This window comes from Mustelus asterias, chromosome 14 (assembly GCF_964213995.1).
Source record: "Mustelus asterias chromosome 14, sMusAst1.hap1.1, whole genome shotgun sequence".
NCBI lineage: Eukaryota > Metazoa > Chordata > Chondrichthyes > Carcharhiniformes > Triakidae > Mustelus > Mustelus asterias.
This window is the reverse complement of record NC_135814.1, coordinates 86041749-86068755: the sequence shown is the minus strand read 5'-3', so window position 1 is coordinate 86068755 and position 27007 is coordinate 86041749. Positions and strand designations below refer to the sequence as shown.

General features: G+C 40.4%; 1 protein-coding gene across 1 annotated transcript in view; it reads right to left on the bottom strand.

The window, feature by feature from the left end:
* Positions 1-27007, bottom strand: part of rab5b (RAB5B, member RAS oncogene family) — an 80726-nt gene that overhangs the window by 26454 nt on the left and 27265 nt on the right. Inside the window, exon 2 of the mRNA XM_078228768.1 lies at positions 9303-9484. The gene's annotated coding sequence lies outside the window, so the exon portion shown is untranslated. The remainder of the gene's footprint in view (positions 1-9302; positions 9485-27007) is intronic.

Below are 27007 nucleotides of genomic sequence, written 5' to 3'. Positions count from 1 at the left end.
TAGACTATCAAATATAATTCTATGGTAAATTTCACTTTTTGGCTTGTTATTTTTCCCCAAAGCTTTATGTCCGAATTACTGGCTTAGCAATAGTTGGATTGCACTTAACCATTGATAGAGGGGTCTGATTTAAAACAAAGCCTCAACTGCCAATGCATTTGGCCTTGTCGCACATCAATCTCATCTGAATAAGGCAGAAAGGCGGTCAGGGAAGAGAGATGGGACTGCAGGTTTCACTTCCAAAACTTTGAGTGGCTAAAGGACTGCACTGGTAGAGAATATAGAGACGACTAGGATTACGTATTCATCATCTCAACTAGAACTCTGGCGCTGAACAGAAAAAAAAACTCCTCACACATAAGGAATTTGCCAATTGCAACAAAGAATAGTCAAACTGCAGCAATGTTCACATATTTCCACTTGTGTCCCAACAGGTCTAACATTAGCACTGACGCAACCAGTTCTTTTGCAAAAATGCACAGTATGACATTCCACAACTTCCTGTTCAAGTTTAGAAAACATTTGTCAAAACTTTAGAAAAGGAGAAACTGAATATACAAATCACACAGCAAACAAAAATGGATAGAATAAAGGCGCTTGTTCTGCCTTCAAGTTAATAAACTGCATAATGACATTTGATATGAATCATTGGCTCAGAATTTGTTGGAGCTGGTCAGTTCCCACATGCCCACTTAGTTAGACTTGTTCTTTCAGCATAAAAATATTTGGCCACAAAGCTACTGGAAGTGCAAGCTGATAAACATCACAGCAAGAATGCACCAGGGTACCTCAAACCTCGATAAACAGCAGGACAAACGGTTAATCTTTTCAGCCAATGAGGTTTATGATTGAGAAATAAACCGGGGAAGAGCTGAGAAGGAGTGGATTTCAAGTGGGTGAATTCAATGTCAAACCAAGTTAAGACCGAAAAGAGAAAAAAAAGTAGGAATCATTTTAAAATTGGCATTTTGAAAATCAAGAATTCACAACTTGAAGGCACGGAGGAGATTGATTACATTGTTAAAAAGAGTATTTATGTTGTTTTTACTAGATAAAACTTTCTGTTGCAAGTTTCATTGGTAATTAATGGCCAAGTTCAGCAATTTCATTAATATTAAGGGGCAGTTAAGGGCAAGATACTGTTTTGCAAACTCAATGGTGGAGCAACACAAATCAGACAGTAACTTGTAGCGATCCAAAGTTCATGGGGTATATTTATTGCTATAAGTCACTGGGTGATTTTCACATTAATAATGGTGTGTGTAGTTTAGAAGCTGTTAATTTTTCAGCAAGATCCGACCTTTATTTTACTTTAGCTTACAGAAGTATTACATGCTTTATTAGAACAAAAATTGTTCACGCAGTCAGTTTGTGGGAGTTGATCACTACAATCACCATGGCAGTTCAAATTGATACCCCACAGCCCTCCCCAGGGAACCAAGGGAGGGCAAAAATGACCCTGACCATATAGTGAACATATGAACAAACATTAAGCAAAACATCCCCTCCAATTGGTGAAATTGGACTTGGAATTTACTTGCAATTCAGAAACAGAAAACTGATTTAGTCACACAACCATTGCCATATCATGATATCAGCTGGAACAAAAATGGCTCAAACTTGGACTGAAATGGTTTCAAAATATGTTTTTGTATAACTTGCTATCCAAAAATCTACTCATGATCTTGTTAAGTGAGTGACTGATATGCATCAGCCTTGGTAACATAGGCTTCTTAATGGAGCATTTTGTTTTCAGTTTATTCACCACATTCCCGCTTTCATTTCACACAATTTACTTATAGATTACTTCAACATTCATGGGGTGCTGCAACTGCAATTTCTATGGTCAGAATGTTAGTCTGGACAGCAGTGCTCATTTCAAACAATTAATGTGTTCTGTACCCATCCACTCCTCATGACGTTCTCGCTCTCAGGTAATCAGTCCAGAGCTAACACTACCATTGTTACGTAACAGTCTGCAAAAACGTTACTGGCTTCCTGAAAACAGGTTAGGCTGTAATTTTGTTTTTAAAAAGGCGTGTCTGCACTTTTATATGCTTTCACATTTATTGCTAACTAAAAGTAACAAAATTAAAAGGTTTTATATGCTGTACATACATGTCAAAGTAAGTTTACAGTCCTAGTCCATAAAACTGCTTACCTTTAGCTTTTCACGGAGAAATTGAAACAAGCACATTTAAAATACCCACACGCACAAACCAATCACGAGTTAATTCTGTTGACACAGCAATCCAGCTGCAGTTTCAAGTACCTCAGCACCCGATCACCCAAGTACATCTATCCATTTCAAGCACATCAACGTGACTTTTAACTTTACAGCAGGAAATATTTTTATAAAACTGTCTTAAAGTGATCCCTCCTAACTAATGTCAGACTAAAGGTCGGCTGCCAGTTTAGCATTGGAAAGAAAATACTCAGCCAATAGTCTTTGGAGGATTTTGGGCGAATTCAGCACAATGTGCATTTAAATAGTGCTTCTAACACAGTAAAATTTTCCAAATATAAATTGACTAAATTCATATACTGTGATTTTAGCTCAGATGATCAAAGAGGTAGGTACTGAGGAATTTCTTAAAGGAGCTGGGAAAGTTCATAGGCAGTGATCTACAGGGAGGAAATCCTAGAGTTCAGAGCTTAGGCAGCCAAAAGCTGGAGTGATTACAATCAGGGAAACACAAGAGGCTAGAATTTGAGGAGCAATCGAGGACAAGAATTTTAAAATCAAGGCATTGCCAGATTGGGATGTAGGTTAACCAGCAGAAGTGTTTGATTTGATTCATTATTGTTACGTGTATTAGTACACAGTGAAAAGTATTGTTTCTTGCATGCTATACAGACAAAGCATACCGTATAGAGAAAGAAAGGAGAGGGTGCAGAATGCAGTGTTACAGTCATAGTTAGGGTGTAGAGAAAGATCAAAATGCAAGGCAGGTCCACTCAAAAGTCTGATGACAGCAGAGAAGAAGCTGTTCTTGAGTCGATTGGTACGTGATCACGATTTTTGTATCTTTTTCCTGAAGGAAGATGGTGGAAGAGAGTATGTCTGGGGTGCGCGGGTCCTTGATTATGCTGGCTGCTTTTCCAAAGGAAGTGCACACAGAGTCAATGGATGGGAGGCTGGTCTGTGTGGTGGAATGGGCTTAGTTCACAGCCCTTTTCAGTTTTCTGCAGTCTTGGACAGAACAGGAGCCATACCAAGTTGAGATACAACCAGAAAGATTGCTTTCTATAGTGCATCTGTAAAGGTTGGAGAGAGTCGTAGCGGACATGTCAAATTTCTTTAGTCTTCTGAGAAAATAGAGGCGTTGGTGGGCTTTCTTAACTATAGCGTCGGCATGGAGGGGCCAGGACAGGTTGGTGGTGATCTGGCATCTAGAAATTAGAAGCTCTCGACCATTTCCACTTCATCCCTGTTGATGTAGACAGGAGCATATCCTCCAAAAAGGGGACCCGAGATTGTTTTGGCAGATAAGGCAAAGGAGAATCCAAAGATCTTCTACAAATACATAAAGGGCAAAAGAGTAACAAGGGAGAGAGTAGGGCCTTTTAAGAAGCAACAAGGTCATCTATGTGCGGATCCACAAGGGATGGGTGAGATCCTAAATGAATATTTCTCATCAGTATTTACTATTGAGAAAAGCATAGATGTTAGGGAACGTGGGGAAATAAATAGTGGTGTCTTGAGGAGTGTACATATTACAGAGAAGGAGGTGCTCGAAGTCTTAAAGCGCATTAAGGTAGATAAATCCCTGGGACCTGATGAAGTGTATCCCAGGATATTTGGGAGGTTAGGGAGGAAATTGCGGGTCCCCTAGCCGAGATATCTGAATCATCGACAGTCACAGGTGAGGTGCCTGAAGATTGGAGAATGGCAAATGTTGTGCCTTTGTTTAAAAAGGGCTGCAGGGAAAAGCCTGGAAACCACAGGCTAGTGAGCCTCACATCTATGGTGGGTAAGTTGTTGGATGGTATTTTGAGAGACAGGATCTACAGGCATTTAGAGATGCAAGGACTGATTAGGGACAGTCAACATGGAAAATCATGTCTCACAAATTTGATTTGAGTTTTTTGAAAGGATAACCAAGAAGGTAGATGAGAGCAGTGCAGTTGATGTTGTCTACATGGACTTTAGCAAAGCCTTGTTGCACAAGGTTAAATCTCATGGGATCCAGGGTGAGGTACCTAAATGGATACAAAATTGGCTTCTTGACAGAAGCCAGAGGGTGGTTGTAGAAAGTTGTTTTTCCAAACTGGAGGTCTGTGACCAGCGGTGTGCCTCAGGGATCAGTGCTAGGCCCACTGTTATTTGTCATTTATATTAATGATTTGGATGAGAATATAGGAGGCGTGGTTAGTAAGTTTGCAGATAACACCAAGATTAGTGGCATAGTGGACAGTGAAGAAAGTTATCTCCGATTGCAACGGGATCTTGATCAATTGGGCCAGTGGGCTGATAAATGGCAGATGAAGTTTAATTTAGACAATGTGAGGTTATGCATTTCGGTAGATTGAACCAGGGCAGGACTTACTCAGTTAATGGTAGGGGCTTTGGGGAGTGTTACAGAACAAAGAGATCAAGGGGTACATGTTCATAGCTCCTTGAAAGTGGAGTCACAGGTGGACAGAGTGGTGAAGAAGGCATTCAGCATGCTTGGTTTCATCGGTCAGAACATTGAATACAGGAGTTGGGACGTCTTGTTGAAGTTATACAAGACATTAGTAAGGCCACCCTTGGAATACTGTGTACAGTTCTGGTCACCCTATTATAGGAAGGATATTATTAAACTAGAAAGAGTGCAGAAAAGATTTACTAGGGTGCTACTGGGACTTGATGGTTTGAGTTATGAGGAGAGGCTTGGATAGACTGGGACTTTTTTCCTCTGGAGAGTAGGAGGCTGAGGGGTGAGCTTATAGAGGTTTATAAAATAATGAGGGGCACAGATATTTTTCCCAATGGTAGGGGAATCTAAAACTAGAGGGCATAGGCTTAAGGTGAGAGGGGAGAGATACAAAAGTGTCCAGAGGGGCAATTTTTTCACACAGAGGGTGGTGAGTGTCTGGAACAAGCTGCCAGAGGTAGTAGTAGAAGCGGGTACAATTTTGTCTTTTAAAAAGCATTTAGACAGTTACATGGGTAAGATGAGTGTAGAGGGATATGGGCCAAATGCGGGCAACTGGGATTAGCTTAGGGGTTTAAAAAAAGGGCGGCATGGACAAGTTGGTCGAAGGGCCGTTTCCATGCTGTAAACTTCTATGACTCTACTACACTTCCTGAAGTTGATGACTGTCTCCTTTGTTTTGCTGACATCGAGGGGGAGATTAATGTCGTTGCACCAGTTCACCAGATTCTCTATCTCTTTCCTGTACTCTCTCATGGAGTCATCAGCAAACTTGAAAATCGATTACAGGGGAATTTGGCCAGTCACAGGTATACAAGGTATAGCAAGGGGTTGAGAACACAGCCTTGTGGGGCACCAGTGTTGAGGATGTTCGTGGAGGAGGTGGCAATGAGATTGCCTATCCTTACTGATTGTGGTCTGTGGGGTTAGGAAGTCCAGGATGCAGTCACAGAGGGAGGAGCTGAGCTTTGTAGGATTAACGTTATAATAGATTCTGACATAGTTGTCTTTGTTATCCAGTTGTTCCAGGGTTGAGTGTAGGTTCAGGGAGATGACATCTGCTGAGGACCTGTTGCTGCAATAGGTGAACTATAGTGGACCCAGGTAATCTGGGAGGCCGGAATTGATTTGTGTCATGACTAATCTTTCGAAGCACATCGTAATGATGGATGTCAGAGCCACTGGGCGATGGTCATTAAGGCAAGCTGCCCGGATTTTCCTTGGTACAGGGATGATGGTCGTCTTCTTGAAGCAGATAGGGACCTCAGATTGGTGTAAAGAGAGGTTAAAGATGTCTGCTAATACCACTGTCAGTTGATCCACCCAGAATTTGAGTGTTCGTCTGGGTACCCCACCCGGGCCATTCGCTTTCTGTGGGTTGACTTTCGAGAAGGCTGATCTGATGTGTGCAATGGTGACCTCAGATACGGCTTCCGAGGTGGAAGGCGTGCTCTCACTGATGATGTGATGGTTGATCAGAATCCAATGAGAGTTAGGATATGGGCAACAGATTTTTGGTTTAGTTCAAGCTTATGGAGATAGAATGCTAGTATGCCAACCAGGGGAGCATTGGGTTTAGAGGTAACAATTGTATCAATCATGATTTCGGCATTAGATGAGCTGAGGTAGTGACAGAGATAGATGATATTGTACACAGTCAAGGAGTAGTGGTTGGAGTTCATTTCAGGGTCAAACAGAATGCCAAGGTTGCAAATGGTCTATCTTATCCTCGGACAGTGACCAGCGAAAGAATGAGAGTCAGTGGCTAAAGAATGGAGTTTGTGAGCGGTTGAAATCAATGGTTTCGATCTTCCCAATACTTAAAATTACAGGAAATGTTTGCTCATTCAGGACAAGATGTCAAAAAGCATGATAAATCAAAGACAGTCAGAGACCATGAAGATGGTGAATCAAGTACACTTGGGCACTGTCAGCAAAGGTGTGGAATCTTAATAATTTTTGAATAATGTTGTGAGGGGCAGCATGAAGATGAGAAAGAAGGGGGGGGCAAAACCAAAGATATGTGAATTAGGTGGATTAGCCATGGTAAAAGTGCGGGGTTACAGGATGGGAGGGGGGTGGAATGGGCCTGGGTAAGATGCTCTTTCGGAGAGTCAGTGCAGACTGGGCTGAATGGCCTCGTTCTTTGGATTCTATGGGGACAAGGATAGGTCCTTGAGGCACCTGCAAGGCAAGGCGGCGGGAGCAGGAGCATCAGCCACTGCAGATGATTTTGTGCCTACAACTGGATAGATATCAATGGAAGTAGCCACGGGCAGTTCCAGCTGGTGAACCAAAGAGAGATATTAGAAAAGCATGATGTGATCAACTGTGTTTTATATTTTATTCTGCTGCCTAGGTGAAGCCGTGTTTACACTGCATTTTTTAAAATAATTGGTTTATTGGAATGTTTTGATGTTGTGAAAGACATTACACAAATGCAAGACCTTTAATTCGTTATAGCCAGAAATATAATTAACACATAACTAAAAGCAACCCGAGGTTACTGGAATTCTATTTTCTTGGGAATTTTGCAGATTAAAATCTGAAGTTCAGATTCAAGTTGAGGCATCCGGCATTTTAAGATTGTTTTACATATGTAAAATTACTGAGGTGCATTACTGCAATTGAGGCCACAGCCCATACCTGACTTCCAGTTACTATTAAAGTTTTCTGCTTCTTAGCTGAGTTAATCATAACGTTCCCATCATTCAAATCATTCTTTTCATAGAGGGCGGCACGGTAGCACAAGAGGGCGGCACGGTAGCACAGTGGTGAGCTCTGCTGCTTCACAGCTCCAGGGTCCTGGGTTCAATTCCCGGCTCGGGTCACTGTCTGTGTGGAGTTTGCACATTCTCCTCGTGTCTGCGTGGGTTTCCTCCGGGTGCTCCGGTTTCCTCCCACAGTCCAAAGGTGTGCAGGTTAGGTTGATTGGCGAGGTTAAAATTGTCCCTGAGATGCGTAGTTAGAGGGATTAGCGGATAAATATGTGGGGGTAGGGCCTGGGTGGGATTGTGGTTGGTGCAGACTCGATGGGCCGAATGGCCTCCTTCTGCACTGTAGGGTTCCTATGATCCTATGATTCTAGACACTGCTGTTAATTTACCCTTGACTATAAATAGCAGTTAGTCAGAGTTTAGCCAATGGTAGACCATATATGTGGCTAAATCTCCAAGAATTGATTTGTCATGCACCTAACATTAAAAGTATAACTAGTCCTGCATAATCCTTCAGTAGTTCATTTTTAACGAAAAATGGACAAAGGAATATCGTTCATTTCACACTGCACTCTGCTGTCGTACATTTATCTTCCTATTTGTTATAAAGCTGCACACTTCAATCACTTATACTATGTTCCATTTTGTTACAGTTGAAGCACCTGCATTCTCTGCCATCATCCCATGGGTTCGTATTTAGTGGCACACTTTCTGGTTCTTAGTGTTGGTTATGGACACAAACCAGGCTGTGTGTGTCTTTGAGACAAAATATCTTTTTGCCCTTATTAGTTGATTCTAATTCCTTATTTCTAGTTACAAAACATGCACAGGAGTAAATTTCACTTAATTTTTTTGCAAACTGAAGGGTATTTACATTTCAGACCACTGCAGGGCAAAGTAAAATATTCATTGTTCTGGAAATCTTCAACATGCTCGATCTGGTGGTTACCATTGTATGTGGAAAGGGAACTCAGTCATCAAAATTAGTATCAACTTGGTTACATTTATCAGATTGGCTCCTACAGAATAAAAAGCTGGTTTTAATATACTAATAGGGCGGCACGGTAGCACAGTGGTTAGCACTGCTGCTTCACAGCTCCAGGGTCCCGGGTTCGATTCCCGGCTCGGGTCACTGTCTGTGTGGAGTTTGCACATTCTCCTCGTGTTTGCGTGGGTTTCCTCCGGGTGCTCCGGTTTCCCTCCACAGTCCAAAGATGTGCGGGTTAGGTTGATTGGCCAGGTTAAAAATTGCCCCTTAGAGTCCTGAGATGCGTAGGTTAGAGGAATTAGCGGGTAAATATGTGGGGGTAGGACCTGGGTGGGATTGTGGTCGGTGCAGACTCGATGGGCCGAATGGCCTCCTTCTGCACTGTAGGGTTTCTATGATTTCTATGATAATTGCGATTGACGTTAGAGCCACTAAAAGTTGGGTGTGTTTTACTCTATCGGACAAAGAATGGCTACTCACCTAAAAAAGGGAAATGCAGATTTTGTGCATGATTTTTATTTAAGTACATTTTCAAAACAATCAGGTTTTATAAGTAGCAGATTGTCCCAAAGCACTTCACAGGCAAGTTAATAAAATGTGACACCAAACCACGAAAAGAAATGCTAGGTTACCAAAAGCTTGGCTAAAGTGATTGGTATTAAGAAGAGACTTAAATATGGAGAAAGAGGTAGAAAAGTAGAATGGTTTGGGGAGAGAATTTTAGAAAAGATGCAGAACAATACTTCTTGTGATTGAGTTTAGGTCAGAGGATGATCCAGTCCGTAACCAGCTGAAAAGGTGGTTAACATTGACTAGGCAATGGTACATCACATGTTCATGGTAAAAATTATGTTGAAACATAGCTCAGGTGAATTGGTTTAATTATTTTTATACAGTGCATTGTGAAAAATAGCAAAATTTAAAGCAATCATTTTATATTGAAAGCCATTAATTTACCTGTTCAAAGTTGAATAAGTTGTCTGTTGGTTTATATCCTGCGTTTCAATTTGATAGCGTCTGTATTCAATCCATCAATTGGAGAATCACATGGTGGTGCACAGAATATTCCAATAAGCTGGCATACAATGGCAAGCGCTCTCCATTTGTGCCTCAGATCTCAATTATCCTTTACTTAGGTCCTAGACAGGTAAAGATACATTGGGGATGGAAGGAGTCGTTAGTGAAGCTAAACCCAAGTAAAAAATAAAATTCAAAGCATAATAATCATGATCCAGTCAACTACAGGGAGAAATCAGAGTATTCAATCACCAAAACCTTGAGGTCACAAAATGGTCTACTCATTCGCCTAAATGCTTCAAGTTGTAATATTCCTGGTAAAACAATAATATCCTTAGATTGTCAGCAACAGCTTCCAGAAATCAATTATTTATCATGTGACAAAGATTGCTAGTTTTTAGCTTTTCCATTTTCAAGCCATAATTTTCAAAATACCCAAATCTATATTTAATTCTTGAAACAGCTTGTGTGAATCATAGAAGCCTTACAGTGCAAGTTCATTTTCTTTTCCTTCTTTACTTATGTTTTTCCTCATAAGTTTCAAATCAGCCTGGGACATGCAAAGCAAGGGAAAGGAACTCTTAACAAATGTATCGGGCATTGAAGGTACGATGTACAGTTTTCGTTTCCATATTTAAGGATATCATACATGCATTAGAGATGGATCAGCAAATGTTCATGAGAATGGTTCGTGGGAGGAAAGGGTGGGCCTATAATGAAAGGTGGAGTAAACTGGGCCAAACTCATTGAAATTTAGAAGAATGAGAGGTGATCTCATTGAAACATACAAGATTCTGAAGGAGCTTGATGGAATAGAGAAACAGAGGCTCTTTCCCCTAGCAGGGAAACCAAGAACATGAAGGCACAGTCTCAGGAAGAGAGAACAATCATTGAGGACTGGGATTAGGGGGAATTGAATCTTTGGAATTCTTTACTTGAGGGTTGCAGCCATTTGGCTACAATTAGATAGGTAAGAATGGAACCAGGCAACTGATGATGGTGGTGATGGAATGGAGGAGGAGGGTGTGGATGACTCTGCCAAAGGCTGCATAGGCCAAGAAGGATGAGGGGGGTTAGTTTACCCCCTCATATATTTCATCTGTTGTTTGCAGGATCTTGCTGTTCATAAGTGTTTGTCTGCAGAACAGTAACCATTATTTTGAAGTAATTCATGAGCTGATAGCAACTTTGGGAGATTTCAAGGACATGAAGTCCCAAGAAATGCAAGGTTTTTAATAAAAATGTAATTGTTACTTTTATGAATATACATTCTTGCTTGCATTTTATTCACTTCATGGATTCAAGCTTAGCATTGCCTCATGATATTAACGTACATGTTTATGGCACTGCTTACACTGTAAAGCTTCTCGAGGTGCTCCACAGGAATGTTAAACAAAATTTGGCACCAAGTCATTTAAAAAGAGATATTAAGGTAGTCAAAGGTAGATTTGAGGAGTGGTGTCTTAAAGGAGGAAAGCGAGTCAGAGATTTAGGAAGAAACTCCAAACCTTAGGGCCTTGGCAGCTTACGGCTCGGCCGCCAATGGTGCAGTGATTAAAACTGGGGATGCACAAGAGTAAGAAGTCTCTCAACACCAGGTTAAAGTCCAACAGGTTTATTTGGTAGCACAAGCTTTCAGAGTGTCGCTCCTTCTTCAGGTGAGTGAGGAGTTGTGTTCACAAACAGGGCATATATAGACACAAACTCAATTTATTCAATTGTGTGTCTATATATGCCCTCAACTTCTCACTCACCTGAAGGAGCGACACTCCGAAAGCTTGTGCCACCAAATAAACCTGGACTTTAACCTGGTGTTGTGAGATTTCTTACTGTGCTTACCCCAGTCCAACGCCAGCATCTCCACATCGATGCACAAGAGGCCAGAATAGGAGGTGTGCAGTTACCTTGGATGGGTGCAAGCTGGAGGAGCTTATAGAAATAATGAAGGGCGAAATCATGGAGGGACTTGAAAACAAATTGTATCAATTTCCACCACCGTTTCAAGCAATCAATGCAAAATCATAATTAAAATCAAAATTAGAATCCTACAGCACAGAATGGAGGGCGTTCAGCCTGAAAGCGATAGTGTTAGCACTGTATGTTCTCTGAAAATCAGTGGTGTTAACACTGTGTCTTTTCTGAACTCTAGTCTGCCTGACAATCATTGGATCAAATTGCACTTTGCAGAGAACTTGAATTACCCTGCAACAGATGTCAAATTACACATTCTAGATAGACTGCTGGGTATTGTCCTCCCACTTCCTGTTGGTGAGACTAGGACATTTTCTATTTTCATCATAGTGGCTCATCATAGTGGTGAAGGTAGATGCAGCCGCTGTCTTTGAAAGAGCTAACCAATAAGTCTACTCCTCTGCTTTTTCCTCATAGTCCTCCAATTTTCTCCCTTTCAAGTGCATATCCAATTCCCTTATGAAAGTTAATACCGAATCTGTTTCCTCCACCCTTTCAAACAGTGCAGTCATAATAACTTGCTTGATCAAAAAAAAATTTCACTTCTGGCTCCTTTGTTAATTACCTTAAATCTGTTTCCTCTTGTAACCAACCCTTTTGTCAGTGGGAATAGTTTTCCCTCATCTACTCTGATAAGACCCTCATCAACTTCCTCTACTTCAAGGAGAACAATTCCAATTTCTCCAGTCTCAACATATAACTGAGGTTGCTAATCCCCGGTATCATTTTAATAAAAGTAAAACATTGCAGATACTGGATATCTGAAATAAGTGAAAAATGCTGAAATATTCAGCAGACTTGGCAGCATCTATGGAGAGAAGAAACAGAATTAAAATCATTCGTTCATACTTTTTTCTCTTCAGATGCTGCCAGATCTGAATATTTGCAGCATTTACGGTTTTTCTTCACCATTGCGATAAATTTCTTCTGCCTCAAGGCCTTTGCTAAAATAAGGTGTTTAAAATTGGACACAATACTCCAACTGAGGCCTAATCAATGACCTATAATGGTTTAGCACACCTTCCTTGCTTTTGCACTCCATGCCTCTATACATAAAGCCAAATGCTTTATTAACAGCCTTATCCACTTATCCTGCCATTTTCAAAGATTTCTGTAGATAAATCTCTCTGTTCTTGCATTCTCTTTAAAATGGTGCATTTTTGCCAAATGTCTTGTGAATTCACAATGTACAGTAATCGTATTTGAATCTCTGAACACTATAGCCTTAATTGGGGCCATTGGCTCCCAAAATTGTAAAGGCATTGGATGACTATGAAAATGAGAACTGCAGACTCCACAGCTCCGTAGTGAAATATATTAGAAATCCTACTGTAGCATTGCACAGCCAAATTTCACTAAAAACGGAAAAACAAAATCTACATTTATTTAGTCTTAGGACATCCCAAAATGCTTTACAGCTAATTAAGCACTTCAGAATCGTCACTGATGTAACAACGTAGGAAATGTAGCAGCCAATTCATGCACAGCCGGCTCCCACAAACAGCAATGGGACGATAACATATTCTGTTTAAGCAATATTGGTAGAGGAAAATCTAGTGGCCAGAACACTGCAAAGAACTTTCCTGCTCCTTTTTCAAAATACATCTACCAGAGTGGCAAACAAATACTTCATGTAAACCTAACTTTCCACTTGGCTAAACCCTCTCTTCAGTATGCAGCAAACTTATTCAATTTAAACGTTCCTTTGCCTGTAATTTGTTACTTGTACTCTTAAAGATGGAAATTATACAAATAGCCACTCAAAGCAATGCTGGCATTGTATTTAACCAGCTGGACTGCATTTTCAATGTCAAAACTTCATCAACATAATTTTGATAAAACATAAACCAGAGGTAGTTGGCTTTGTTACTCTGGATAACTCTTTTCTAGCCTTGCTCTGTAAACTTTTTATTAAAAAAAGAGTTTACACAAATGTCGAAAGGGCAACAGCTGCCTCAATTGAGGCAAACTGCAAATGTTTTCTTTCTAGATGCAAAAGAAATTGTGCTTCGCCTCTTCACTTTTCATATTACAGCAGCTTTTCAAAGTTATATACTCTTAATTATGCGAGGCTCATGATTGATCACAGTTTTAAGTTAACTTCATTCATCTACGGTAACCAAAATGTCACCTTTGTTTCCTGTCCGATGCTCTCACACAGTCACAAGTATTTGAGTGCATTTTTCATTACTAAAATGGGAAAATGCACAATAAAGTTTTGGGAAAATAAGCAATATTTCCAAAATTAGGTACCAGTGTATCTAGTGGAGAGAAAACATGCAAATAGTTGAATTGTTTTCACACTTCACAATGATGCAGGCTGCATTGCCTCTTATCCCACCCTACATCAGATTAGCATAGCAGCAATTTCCCTACCTACTGTGCAACAGCTTGTCTATCAATGCAGATCGTGGCATGCAAGTCAAGCTTTAAATCTTCATAAAATGTTTCCATAAATGGAAGTCAACTTGTACTCTGAGAATAAAATGTGTATTGCAGATATCAGTGTAGGTGGTTACCATTTTGAAATGTGAAAACAAACAACACTGGTAACTGAAATGAAGTCAGCGTGGTCACATTTTATTTAATGAAACAATTCTACAAGGATAGTTTAAGTCACAATCAAAGTTTTAAAAGCCATCAACACCTTTAACACGGAAATTATAGAGTTAATCAAATTCACCCCAAGTCACTTTTGCTATGGCATCATTGTAAGGATCCCACTCCGGAGCAGATGCAGCATTCTCAGTTTCATAATCACACTTCCACAATAAATAATCCTCCTCTCCGATAATCAAATTGAACGCTCCACATTTTTTGAACGTTCTGACAGTTTGTGCATTAACAATATCCAATGATTTGGTGACAAAACTAAACAAAACATTACGCATATCTCCATTCTTTGTGAAGGTTTTTTTCTCCATCTACCATCAAACTATTCCAATTGTCATGAACCTGATCCCCCAATGGCTTGTTAAGACACACATCCAAAGGTTGAATTACAAACAATAGAGCATCTGGAATCACCGCAATTTGGATATTATTTCTTCGCTGGCATTTCTTGATCTCAGTTATATGAAGTCTGAACATGTCCCCACATTTATAAATTGTGCTCTTAGTGAGAACATCAAGACACCCATTTCATACATTGACCACAACTTCATTCCATCCACATCCATCCATCTGTGGACATGCATAGAAAATCCTACCGTGAACTTGGTTTTTGGCACTGTGTTATGCTTGAAAATTACCATAGGCTTTCGTTGTTTTAGTTCCTGTGGTCAGGCAAGCTCGTATCACTGTGAATCTTGTATTCCCATTATTAGGGTTCCAGAGCAGAAACCCCAAAGTATGCTATGAAGCCCAACTAGATCTCAACAGTTTTGCTATTTTGGCATTGTGAGGATAAGGTGTTTCACTCCAGGTGTGATTCTGTTGACACACGAGGCAGCTTTTTAATCAAAACAAACTTTAGTTAACAATACAGTTTAACTATAACAAATGAATTATCTTAACTTTTGCCAATTGAAATGCTTAAAGATCAATTATTAACTGCAATTTATGAATATTCCTCTTATAGACTTAACTTCCTCTTCAAACCAGTTAGCAAACAACACAAGCTTAAATCTTTTTCTTGTTAACAGTCCTAAAGCCTTTGAACACCTCTAGAGAGAAACTTGTTTTCTGACAACCCCAAACAGCAGCCTCCTGAAAAAGACACTTCTTGCATCTATTAAAATCAAGCAGAAGCTGCTTGCTTTTCCCTTCAAGCTTAGCTCTTCCCATTAGCATATGACTGTTTTTTGTCAATCAGCCTAATCAAACCCTATTCGAATCCCAGGGGGAAAAAAACAGAAACAACAAAAATGCACTTACTCACATTAAAACTAATCATTAGCTAAGATCAATTATTAACCTGCATTTTCAGCATGAGAGCTGCCCGGTGCAGACAAATAGGCACCGTGTAAACAGAGCTTAATCTCAAACAAACCCCTCACACGAAACGTGATATGAATACATTTCACAGTATCATCACACCATGTCCTGTAGTTTGCACTAGAATTGTTTCAAACCTTTACATCTGACATATCAAAAATCATGGGCATTTCATCCATGTTGCCAATATAACATAATGGGTACGCATGATCATTAATCACTGGAAAATGGTAATTCTAGCAGAGGCTTTTGATAGTATCTGAGCAATCTTTATCTGCTGCCACAACACTCTATAAAGTAGCTACACCAATTAGCTACTGCTTGGAAGCTTTGCCAAACTCAGGGTTTGATATGTGCGAATGTATGCATTGCATTTCTGGTGACGCTGTAACCACTCTGATGATTTTCAAGCACCCAGTCTGATACATGCTTCTCAAGATCAGGTCAGTCACTGTTCTCATGGTGCATTTGGTCTTGGGCATCTTCTTCAGGGTGGTTTTCTTTTTCCATTCTCACTCCAGTTTTCCACTATCAAATTCCCTCACTGCAGCTCATTCATTTGACAAGTTAGCAAATGTTACGGTTTTTAGCTTGAGACCAACTTTATACTTCATTCTTTTTGCAGGAGGACCCCTTTTGTTCATTGGTCGCCATTCGCTGTTTGCTCCATATGGGTGTGTGTTAAATTCCTATGCCTCTTCTGGGCAACACGTCCCACATCGCTTGCTTGATCCCATGTACCAACTTATTTCTGAGCTGAAAATTTGAAACCAACTCCTAATGTGAGTATAGCCCTAAGCATGCATTTATTAGCTGAAAAATGGGGGTTCCGCATCTACACTGAGTATAGATTCAAACATGCATTTTGCCACCGATATAGCGGGGTCATCTTATATGCCACGATCTATAGTCTACATTATCATTGCTTAAAGAAGTTGTACGATGCAAAAAGGTGCCTAAATCAGCTCAAGTTGAAAAGATGTTTGCAACATACACCTCGATGATTGTAAATGTGCCAAAGTTAATGTAGTACACTTGCGTTTTTAAAAAGGTGCATTTATAGGTTGTGGGGAACATTTCCAATTCAAAATCTGGCTCCCCAAAAACCAAATGGGTGATAACTGGTTATATATTTGTGATATTTTCAGTGTAGGTTTTGAATACAGGCATAGGGATAACTGCTGCTATTTCACTGTTTTAACCCTCAATGTGCCATACTTCTATTTTGTGTCATATTTGGCCTTGTTTTCCAACATCGGCTCTATTATCATCATAGAAATCATAGAAACCCTACAGTGCAGAAGGAGGCCATTCGGCCCATCGAGTCTGCACCGACCACAATCCCACCCAGGCCCTACCCCCACATATTTTACCCGCTAATCCCTCTAACCTACACATCCCAGGACTCTAAGGGGCAATTTTTTAACCTGGCCAATCAACCTAACCCACACATCTTTGGACTGTGGGAGGAAACCGGAGCACCCGGAGGAAACCCACGCAGACACGAGGAGAATGTGCAAACTCCACACAGACAGTGACCCGAGCCGGGAATCGAACCTGGGACCCTGGAGCTGTGAAGCAGCAGTGCTAACCACTGTGCTACCGTGCCGCCCGACAAAATGCATGTTTGAATCTATACTCAGTGTAGATGCGGAACCCCCATTTTTCATGTTTTTCATTATTGTTATTCCCAACTTTGCAATGGCTGTCTCCGTCAGTTTCATCACTATTTTCAAAGCTCAACATTACCTGGTTGAGTGTGTGTGTAACTACCTAAATTAATAACGTCTGAACAGGGGAGACTCGTACTATATCCTTTATGCCAGGATTTCGAATTCAAATCTAGAACAGACCAGGATAAATTCTCTTCAACAGCTTTGAGTGAAATGTCTTTAGGTTAGTTCTACTTAATATAGTAGATTCTTCAATTAAAAACTGACCATAATCAGCACAAATTGGGACTAGTTTTTGAATTTGACTTGGTGGATCATATGAATAATAAAGAAACAGGAAGGCAAAGACAAAAGGGAGCATTGGACAGTCACAATTACAAAAAAGCTGAGTTCACCGTGAGGACAACAAAGCCTGTCCATCGTCTACAAGGTACCTGTCGGGAACGTGAAGGAATACTCTCCACGTGCCTGGGATGAGTGCAGCTCCAAACAACACTAAAGAAGTGTGACACCATCCAGGACAAATCAGCCCGCTTGATTGGCACCCCCACAACCACCTTCTCCATTTACTTCCAGTGGCAACAGTGTCCTTCATCTACAAGATGCACCGCAGCCATTCACCAAGGCTCATTGGACAACATCTTTAAACCTGTGACCTCTATCACTTAGAAGGACAAGGGCAACAGATGCATGGGAACACCATCACCTGCAAGATCCCCTCCATGCCATGCACCATTCTGACTTGGAATTATATCATGATGTGGAGATGCCGGTGTTGGACTGGGGTAAGGCACAGTAAAAAGTCTCAACACCAGGTTAAAGTCCAACAGGTTTATTTGGTAGCACTAGCTTTCGGAGCGCGCTGCTCCTTCATCAGGTGAGTGGGAGTTCTGTTCACAAACAGGGCATATAAAGACACAAACTCAATTTAAAAATAATGGTTGGAATGCGAGTCTTTACGGGTAATCAAGTCTTAAAGGTACAGATAATGTGAGTGGAGAGAGGGTTAAGCACAGGTTAAAGAGATGTGTATTGTCTCCAGCCAGGACAGTTAGTGAGATTTTGCAAGCCCAGGCAAGTCGTGGGGATTACAGATACTGTGACATGAACCCAAAATCCCGGTGAGGCCGTCCTCATGTGTGCGGAACCGATAGCCAAGTTCCGCACACATGAGGATGACCTCAATCGGGATCTTAGTTTCATGTCATACGATCTGTAACCCCCACGACTTGCCTGGGCTTGCAAAATCTCACTAACTGTCCTGGCTGGAGACAATACACATCTCTTTAACCTGCGCTTAACCCTCTCTCCACTCACATTGTCTGTACCTTTAAGACTTGATTACCTGTAAAGACTCGCATTCCAACCATTATTTTGTAAATTGAGTTTGTGTCTTTATATGCCCTGTTTGTGAACAGAACTCCCACTTACCTGATGAAGGAGCAGTGCTCCGAAAGCTAGTGCTACCAAATAAACCTGTTGGACTTTAACCTGGTGTTGTGAGACTTCTTACTTGGAATTATATCACCATTCCTTCACTGTTGCTGGGTCAAAGTCCTGGAACTCCCTCCCTAACAATGCTGGGTGTTTCTACAACTCATGGACTGCAATAATTCAAGAATCAGCTCACTACGGGATGGGCAATAAATGCTGGCCTAGTCAGCAGCACCCACATCCCATGAAAGAATATAACATCCAATTTTTTTTTGGATTAGAGTATTAATATTATTCAGTTGTTTCTTGTTTTCGTTCCCTGGCATCAAGAAAATCTGGAGATTTGATTGATTGGGGATTATGAATATTTAAAAGCTGGATCACACATGACCCAGTTGGCACATTTCATTAGCATGAAAAGATGTAGATTTGCAGCCATAAATCCCCAAGGCTTCATTGTCTTAACTGAGATGTCAGAAGACAAGGTACTTCCCAGAAAATGTGTACTTTTCTCACAAATTCAAACAGTGAGGTAACCCAGGTCATGATGTAGACTTTAAGAAGCCAGTTAGTTACAAAGCAACACAGCCAATTTCTTGGTAGCACAAGATTTCCACAACATTTGCGTATACACTGGTCAGTCAAGGTGAGTCTGTAAAGAGGTAAAATGTGAAAAAGAATAAAATAAACTTTAGGGGCAGGAAAAGGCTACACAACCTAGCAAAACTACACTGTTGGGATAGATCAATTTCATCTTCCCACTAATTCCTTTGTCTCCATTTGCATCTTTTGAATCCATTTATCACCTCAAAGTCACCTCTTGCAAAGAAATCCATGTCAAATTTCTTTAACAATACATCACAACCAAAAATCTTGAGGCAAAGAACGAGGAACAAATAAACACTGGATAGAAAGTAAAAGAAAGCACACTTTTATTTTAATTTTTCAGGATTCACAACATCACAGAAGTTAGATTAGCCACTATCATGAAAATTAGTGGAAAGTAACTCATTTCTAAAACTTTCATTACCGGAACTTGTGTAATATTTTCCATCAATGCAATAGGTTCAATAATTGACAGAATATTCAGTCTTCTGTTTCTGTCAATATCTTTTTACCGAGCAATAATACACAATGGGAGCGATTCTCCCCAAACAATTCAAAATGTCGAATGTGTGCAAAACTGGAGTAAATCACGGTGGTTTTTTCAGCGGGAGTTTCAAAATGAATCTCCCACACACTGTGCATTGTGCCTCAGTGTGAATCATGTTGAAAATCAGTGGGCAGGGCCTATTCCGGCTGGAAAGGCCAGCAGCATATTACTGAGCGGCTACTGCACATGCGCCCATCTGTCAGCGCTGAGATCGGCGCGTGCGCAGTGGCCCCGCATTGCCGGTCTCCAGATCGCTGGCCAGCCCCACAACCCCCACATCACTGGCCCTCCGACTCCCCCATGGCCCGATCGTTGCCCCCCCCCCCTTCCCGCCCAAACATGCCCAGGCCAGCCGAGACCAACCCCCTCCCCCAATCTCCCGATTACCCCCTCGCTAGCACCCTAGCACTCTGACACACCCCAGCAGGCTGACCCCCACCCCAATCACTGGCCTCCCTCCCTCTGTCACTCAGCCCAAATGCAGAGTGGCAACGGGATCCCCACTCCCACTGATCCCCCCCAGCGGCCGTGCCCCCATCACACCTCACCCCCTTGGCACTGCCTTATGGGCTGTACCAATGTGCCCCCTGGGAATTGACACTTTGCCTTTGGGCAGTGCCCAGGGGGCCCAGGCTGGCACTGCCATGGTGGCAATGCCCAAGAAGCACCCACCTGGCGCCTGACTTTCCGGGGGGCCTCGATTGCCCCTCCTTCACTCCAGCGGATTGGGCCGCCAGCTCCAGCTATACTAAACTCCGCTGGAGTGAACCACTCCTGGCAGGGGGTGAGGGAGAGGGGCCCTAACGCTATTTAAATAGCATTCAAATAAGGATCTACATAAATTGGTGCCGAGTTACATAATGTGTGACGTGGAGCTGACGGCGCTGGAAATCCAGCTACCAGAGACATGCAGAGCCCGTGGCGCCCAGCGGGGAGCCCACGAAACTGCCTCCATTCGAGTCTCCCGGCCCGCTGCGCTACAAAAGCAGCATAGCAAGATGGGAGAATCACCCCCAATAACTTTACATTACAGCAACATTTTGACAAATACCATAATACTTCAGAAATAATGATAGGAAATCCTGCACAGACGAACATCAGTTTGAAAAGGGCCACTGCAGGTTCATGCTTTGAAAGAGAAAACAGACTTGACATGTAAAACAAAATATTAATAAGTACTATGTATATTTTAACACTAGTTATAAATCTAAAATTTCAACTGTTTAAAATGAAAAATGCAACAATTTTGTTAATTTGCAACTTAAGGACAGAAGTGGCACAACATTTTTTATAAGTTTGAATTTTATGTGAAGCTTATTTCATTATAAAACTTCAGCATGACACCAGTCACAACTGTCACAATATTTATAAAATGTTAAACAAGTCCACTTATAAATAATAATTAAAATGGACACTGCAGTTCCTCCAACACACAGGAAAGTTAGGAGCACTGAAAACATTTGACAAATGGATGAAAATGGATTTCAAGTTTCGACCAAGAATCTCCCATTTTCACCCCAATTACTAGGAAATTTAGGAACTTAATAATTAGACCCACAAAGCTCTTCCACCATTCAATGAGATCATGGCTGATCCGACCTAACTCCATTTACCCTTCACCCCATAATCGCCTAATACCATTGAATTTTTTGTTAACTAATCTCAGATTTAAAATGAACTATTAAGTTAGCATCAATTTGTATTTGATGAAGAAAGTTCCAAACTTCTGCCACCTTATGTTTGTAGAAATGTTTCCTAATTTGGCTCCAAAAGGTCTAGCTTTATTTTTGAAACTATGCTCAAGTCCTCGATTTACCAATCAATAACAATAGTTTTGAATTAGGTAAGAATTGTAGTTAATTAGTTAAAATTAATATTAAAACTGAAATTGGGATAAAAGACTATAAAACAGGTAAGGGCAGATGTCTAAAGAGATGTTATGTGAATTAGAATATCAGTGAGAAAAGCAAGCATTTATCTACGTGACTAGAGGAAAACAATGGGGGTATGGAAGAGGTACCTTCAAACTGGAGAGATGAAATTGACACGTATATGCCAAAAGCTGACTCCACATGGTAGATAACAAATGGGAATAATGATATATCCACAGCACAATGACTGAGGAAAAGGACACAGTCATAGCTAACATCACAGCCAAACCTAGCTGCAGAAACAAGTCTCCCAAAAGAAAGCAACAGGTTTCGCTTTCACCAAGACTGAAGACGATTTTCCCAAAAGGAGCCACATAACCTGTGCATGGTAATTATTTGCTGGATTCAGCTCATAATTACACAATATTGGATGTTGTTTGGGAAAAAGGGGCATCTCAGTTCAGGGAATGCAGATAGCAGGGAATCAAGGAGTAGTTTTATGTAATATCACATGTGTATTGTCATCAGCCTACTTAAGTGTTGTAGTGCATTATAGTCCTTCTTGCCATGTGTTTATTTTCCTTTGACATTAATATTCTTTATTAATTGTTCACAGAACTACTGGACTATTCCTCCCTGATTCACTTACTTTTCTCAGTATACCAGATTGAAACTATACACAGGTGTTCCAAGTTACCCTTCTAGGTTTTGGGATACTCTTGCATTTAACATGGGGGAGGGAGGTTCTTAACAAAATTGGGGGCTCTTCATCAGGATTTTGGAAAGCCTAATTTCTTGCACATAGGGGAATTTGTGACTTTTAAACATAAAAATGAGGAGTGTGTGGAAGAAAGTAAGGTGGTGGGTGATTGAAAATAAGTTGACTGCAACATGACTCTAGCCATGGCTAAGGCTTTCCTTAAGATGGAAGATGTCTAGTTTACAGAAAGTAACCAAAAGTTGGTTAACTGAATTGGCAGATAAGGATTACCTGCAGAGATGAGGAAACATTCAAAATTGCAAAGGTTGTCTGATCCGAAAAATGAGACAATTGAATAGGCTAAAATTCAAATATAAAAAGGAAATAGAAATGAAAAAAGGCTTTAACTAGAGATGTAGGGAAAGGAAAGAGAAAACTTTTCAAAGGGAATTGGAAATGGAGAAGTTAGCAATGGCAGAAAGAAAAAAAGGAAAAAGAGTTCAACTTAAAATGCTGGAGTTAAAAAAAGGGACATTTGAGCAGGGTGAGGGAGGAAGTAGTTCTAGACATGAACCTTGGGGTGGGGTGGGTGTTAAGATTTGTGCAGACGCTTCCAAAATTTGATGCAGAGGCATTTTTAAATTCATTTGGGAAAGTTATATTGTGTGATTATGAGTTAGAACTGGAGACTCACAGACAAAAAAGTTTTGAAATGTAATAAAACATACTGTACAGAAATATATTGAATTTAAAAGGGTTAAATAATGTCAGGAATTCAGCAGAAACAATCACATATACAGACCACAACCCCCTAAAATTTATGGAGGTTTCAAAATTGGAACACCAGGTTATTTAGATGGAGTTTGTTACTACAACCGTTTAATTTGAAATCATTCATGTGGCTGGAAGAGGAATCATTATTGCGGATGCCTTACCACAAGTGTAAAAGGGACTACTGGAGATCTTGTGTGCAGATACTTTGAGGTATATTTTACGTATGTCTTTAAATCTTTGTAATGTTCGATAAGCTAGAACTGATAAGAAACGGTTAAGAAATGAAATTATCCTTTAAACCAAGGTATTTCATTTTAATAAAAAGAGGGAATGTGTTACGAATTGGGGAAAATTAGGATTAAAAATGAAATTGGGATAAAAAATAAAATAAAACAGTTGATAAGAGCAGATGTCTGAAGAGCTATTGAGATATGAATTTGCATATAACGAGAAAAGAAAGTAAATTGTTCACACAACTACTGGACTATTCCTCCCTGGTTCACATTTTTCTCACAATATGCCATTAATACATATCAAAATATATACCACTAAGAACTGGTGTTCCAAGTTACCCTTTTAGGTTTTGGGATACTCTTAAATTTATCAGCAGGGTTCGTAACATCTATGCGCTATGTTCTCCTTAATCTCTTGAAAACTTGGGTCACATTACCCCATAACATTCTAAAATGCTGCGATCACAATCCAGGTTTGTGTAATTCTTCAACCTTGAAGTCCAGCTATCATTCTGGTAAATCTATTCTGCACTCCCTCCATAGTCAACGCATCCTTTCTAAGATGTGGTGCTCAAAGCACTGCAGCTGTAGTCCACCAGAACTTTGTCGGAGCTGTAGTATATCTTCTATCTCTTTATATTCTAGTCCTCTAGATATAAAAGCCAGAAAAGCATGTTTTTTTTGCACCTGATGATTTTTAAATAATAAACCCCCAAGACTCTCTGGACCTAGTCATGAAATCCATTCATTCTGTGTGCACGCTATGTAAGCATGTAGTCTGTGGAGATCAATTATAGAAAGATGTTCCCATGCTTGTTACATTTGTTCCTACCTAGTAACATGGATGGAAATCTCTTGGAACGACATGATAAGTCACCAGATCAGTTCAAAGGTTAGTGAACAGTTAGTCAGTCTGTCAGCCAGCAAGTGTCCCAGGTGAGGAACAAAGGCAAAGGACAGCAATAGGTCCCAGTTAAGTAAAAAAGCAGAGAAACAGACTCCAAGTCAGAGAAAGAGCAGTAGGGAACAGAATTTGAGTACAGGCGGTTGTTGGGGCAAAGATAGTGGTGTTCTGCTTGGAATGGCCAAAGATCTGAAGTTGTGCTTGTAAGCTGATGCTCGAGTGTACTCAGAAATCCAAGAAAATGTAATCTTGGAAGGCAAGAATGAAATTCTACAAAGTGTGCTGCTATTGAAGTCATCTTAGTTGGAGCAACGTTCAGAGGGAATTCCAGGGGAGATCCTCAAAGGTGAAGATTGGAAACTCTTATGAGAGGGACAGAGTTTCAGTGAGATTAGTGGATTCTCAGTGTGACTAACGTTTGGGTAGGTTGTTGAGAAATCCATGGAATCTGCTTTGGTCACATTTGGCATTCATTCTGTAGCGTGGTGTGTTCGACCTCAGTGGGCTGGTTAATTCACATGTACCTCATACTTGCCCTGAATGTTAAGAGTAAAGATGGATATTGTAAATTGTTGATCAGTACATTTTTCTGAACTTGTATAGTAAAGTTTATTATTGTTTGTACAAAACCAGCGGAATCTTGTGGCTTTGCTCACTTGGTAAGCATCTTTTATCTCAAACTTTGTCTTCTTTAAACAAAATGTTATTGGCCCCTAACTAGATCTGCCCACAACACAGGGTCCAGCCAAGGATCGTAACAACCTTCATTGCTTCTAGCTTGTCACCATTTAAAGTTTCTGTTCTATCCTTTTAGGTTCAGAGTGAAGACTTTGCATGTATCTGTATTGAAATCCATTTACCATAGCTTTGACTATCCACTTATTCTATCAATATTTATTTGCAATTTGTTTCCATCTATATTGCTTGCTATGTCAGCTATCTTCTTGCCATTAGCAAATTTAAAAACCATACCAAAAGCAGCAAAGGCTAACCCCAAGAGCAGCTCTGAAATGCAGCTGGTAGTGGTGGGTGTAATGAATGCAATGAGGAATAAAAACAAAAACCGGGTAGCTTTCTTTACTGTGTACCATCTCTCGCTGCGCTGAGCCATGTGGGTCAGAACCTCTGGCTTAGCCTTTGGTTTATGTTGAGTTAAGCATTTTCAGCTAGACCCAAGGGTCTCAGACCGTACAAGCACTGCGAACATCATAGGATCTCATTACAAATAAGTCTGTGTCTTAAAAAGGGTAAATTCTGTTTATTCTACTTTTGGATTCATTTATCATTTGGACTTTAATGTTTCCCCCCACATCTTAAAATTGACCTGGGATATTGTTCGTAAGGTCTTAGCAGCCTTCTGCTACACTCCCAAACCTCACACATGTACACATTGTTACAGTGGCTGTTGGATTGAAATTAAGTGATAAATCTGCCCGTTTCCCTTCTCCAGAAAAAGACCGATTGAAGCTGCAACTTTCCTGGTTTGTGTGACTCAGTACCACGCAAGTGATTCAAATCCACGAGGGATAACTCACCCCAATGATTTTCAATAGGAAATATTTGTGTCAAAACCATTGTCCTTTTAAAATCAAAGCTAAATCATTGGTTTGGGGGTGTACAGGGGAACAAATAAGATTCTCACTCTTGATTACTATTTAATAACCCTGTGGAGAAATGTATGTGTTGACATTAGGTAAAATCAAACTCAAGTTCAGTTGTAATGCCCACAAGTCATACAGCTTAAAAATAGACTGTACTGTTCTAGCCTTTAAGGGGAAACATCATTCATTATCTACCACCCCCTATAACTACATCTTGAATGGATCTAAGGTTTTTACCTCCACTACCCTGGCCAAAGTGCAATTCAAGAACAGCCACTCTATGCACAAAGAGGTTCCTCCCAGTATTAGTCCTAAATTAGCCAACCATTTTATCTATGTCTGACTACTCTAATGTCTTGGTTTTCCTTGAAGAGCTACTCAGGGTTTATTTTACCGGTACTATTTAGTATCTTGTATACTTTTACAAGATGGAATCTCTACATCAAAACTAAAGAGTGCTCAGTTGATTAGCTTCCTAGCTCACCTCTGCAGTTTCCATGACCTGCATGTTTCTTTACAATTTGCTGACCAAAACGGAAAGCAATATTCAAGGTGCAATAAGAGCAAAGAATTGAGAAGTTCTAAGATGAAACCTGACTATCTATTGAATTAGCAATAATTTGATTCTGCTTTAGAGTTTTGTTCCAATGATTTGGCCAAGTCTAACACAGTAAGAAGTCTCACAACACCAGGTTAAAGTCCAACAGGTTTATTTGGTAGCAAATACCATAAGCTTTCGGAGCACTGCTCCTTCGTCAGATGGAGTGGAAATCTGACGAAGGAGCAGCGCTCTGAAAGCTTATGGTATGTGCTACCAAATAAACCTGTTGGACTTGAACCTGGTGTTGTGAGACTTCTTACTGTGTTCACCCCAGTCCATCGCCGGCATCTCCACATCAAGTCTAACCCACAGAACCCTTTGCATTTCATCTTTCATTTTTCCACAATATACAGATGCCTGCTTATAAGTAATATGCAGTATCCTGCATTTGTTTCTATTATATTTCATCTGCCACTAATTTGTCCATTTACAAGCACTGGATTTTTTTTTAGGTCTCTTGCTAGTTCTTCCAACTCAACTGCCCCTCCTCCCCAAAAGCAACTATAACCTTTGTATTTAACCAATTACACCAGTTTTGTGAAACCAAGTTGCCAATGTAAATTAGAACATAGTAAATTTCATTGGGTTCAGTCAATCCCTTTTATTTACTGCTGATAAGGCTCAGAAGGAGGAATATTAATTTGAATTCACAAGTTGATTTTGATAAACAAGACTTTTAATACACTTTTGGATTGGGTTGCACCAGTAGTCCTGAGAAAATGTGCAATTTGAATCTGGTCAAGAAACAATAAATGTAATACCCTGTTGATTATTCTTACATTAGAAACAGCCCA